Below are 2428 nucleotides of genomic sequence, written 5' to 3' on the forward strand. Positions count from 1 at the left end.
AGACCAGTTGACCTCAAATTCAGGTTACTCCTGCCTCACCCTCCCAAATTCTGGAATTATAGGCATGCACTACCGCATCCAAAGCAGAATCAAAGTTCTTTCCATCACTTCCAGCTGGCAAGACAGCTCAGCTGGTCAAGGTGCTAGCTGCCAAAACCAAGAATCTGCACTTGATCCTTGTGACCCACCTGGTGGAAAGCATGTACCAACTCCTGAAAGTTGTCATCTGATAGCCACATATGTGGAGACTTTGACATGCACACAGTTGAACACACACACAGACACACACACACACACTCTCTAAACAAATAAATAAATAAGTAAATAAATGTAATAACAATTTAAATCTTAAAAAAATAGTTAAAACCATTCAAGGTCCATTATGTTACTTCAGAGAGGAAATTTTAAAATTCTTCTAAAATATAAAAATAATTTATTTTTATGTGTATGAATATATGCCAAATGTGTGCATATCTTTAAAGGGCAAAAGAAGATGTTGGATCTCCTGGAGCTGGAGTTACAAGCAGTTGGTTATGAGTTACAGGAGGTCTGAGATACAAGAGGTAAGTTGTAGACAGTTGTGACTCAGACTTATGTCCTCTGGAAGAGCAGTGAGCACTTTCAACTGTAGAGCCATCTTTTCAGTCCCAAGTTTTTGAACTTCTTCATGGAACTGAAATCAAACCCAGAACCTTGCATAGTCTATGCTTTTATTTTAAAATCTAGGGAATCTTCTGGAAGATATTTTTCCCTTGAAAAATCTGAAATCTAGCAACTCTGGGCCTACTCTGACAAGTGATTAGCAATGGAATAGTGGCCTTTCTGCACAGACCAGGTGTGTATCCCATAACAGGCAAATATAATTTCTTATAGATCCTTGAGAGTGAGTCTAACTTCAGTAGAGGGAATTTTTTGTACAATGTATGGTAGTTTCACCTGTCAATAAAAAAGCCTATGGCCAATGAGCTGAAGCAGGATTAAAAGGTGGGACTTCTGACAGAGAGATAGATAGAGAAGAGAGAGAAAGAGAGAGAGAGAAAGAGAGAGAGAGAAAGAGAGGGAGAAGGAGGGAGAGGGAGAGGGAGAGGAAGAGAGAGGGAGGTGTGTCTGGGAGAGAGATAGTCTTGGGAAGAGTGATTTACCCCAGATCGCTGATGGAGCAGCAATAACCATGCTCGTGGCAGAACTTAGAATAGAATAACAGGATGACTAAGTTATGGGCTAGTCAGGGAATAATCCAAACTTTTGGCCTAGTGAATCATTTCTAATAATTCAGTCTCAGAGTTGTTATTTCCGGCAACTTGGGCATGGGTGGAAAGCCCAAGGTTATAAAGACCCAGTTGCCGTTGATCATCTCCTGGCACCGTCCCATGCATTCATTAGTCGATGTAACCTGGCTAGAGAGAAAGAGTCAAAATATCAAATGAGTAGACAAGTAAATTTGAAAATTTTATTGATTACCCTTATATCCCAATTTTTGTGTCATTTTTCTATTTTCTTCCTCCATCCCTTCTTCCTTCTTTCCTTCATTTCTTTCTTCCTGTCTCCTTTCTCTTTCCCTTTCTACCTTCCTTCCTCCCTCCTTCCTCCCTTCCTTTCCTCCCTCTTCTCTTCCTTCCTCCTTCTTTTCCTCCCTCCCTCCTTTCCTCCTTTCTTTCTTTCTTCCTTTCTTTCTTCCTTCCTTCCTTCCTTTCTTTCTTTCTTTCTTTCTTTCTTTCTTTCTTTCTTTCTTTCTTTCTTTCTTTCTTCCTCCCTCCATCCTTCCCTCTCTCCTTCCTCCCATTTTCCCTTTTCTCCTTCACTCCCTCCCCTCCCTTTCTCCCTTCCTCCCTCCCTTCTTCCTTCTTTCTTCCTTTTACTTTCTTAGTGCTAAGGGGTTATGTACAAGGCCTTATGCATACTAACCTCATGCTGACCCTGAACTGCAGACCCCATCCCCTTTGTGACATTTATAGTGAATACTACAAAACTTTTAAAACTAAAAAAGAAGTTACTAATATCTAAAATATTTGCAATATCACATTTAAACCAGTTTGAGTTATAAAATTAGTTGATTTTTAAAAGTCCAATAATAAATAGTAGTTGCCTCCATGGTAAGTATAAGGAACAGAAATCCTGACTGTCTACACCCAGTGGGAAAGCACAGTTAATCCTTTATAAAGCTCTACTCTGCTCCTTGACCTCTCCAGCTCCAGTTGCATCTGGATCTCAAACTTCTGAAACATACCCAATCTCACCTACACAGATTCTCTTTAAGAAGACACTCGGTGTTACCACAGGAGACATCTGCGCTGATTTGACTCAAAACGACCACAAATCATTCTAGAGTGGAGTTTTCCAAAAACAAAACCGTTCTTAAAGAGAATGATGTCATAATGAGGCCATAGATCAATTACGATTGCCCAACATGTGGCCTGTGAATATTAAG

This window comes from Grammomys surdaster, unplaced genomic scaffold, assembly GCF_004785775.1.
Source record: "Grammomys surdaster isolate TR1022 unplaced genomic scaffold, NIH_TR_1.0 1136, whole genome shotgun sequence".
Lineage (NCBI taxonomy): Eukaryota > Metazoa > Chordata > Mammalia > Rodentia > Muridae > Grammomys > Grammomys surdaster.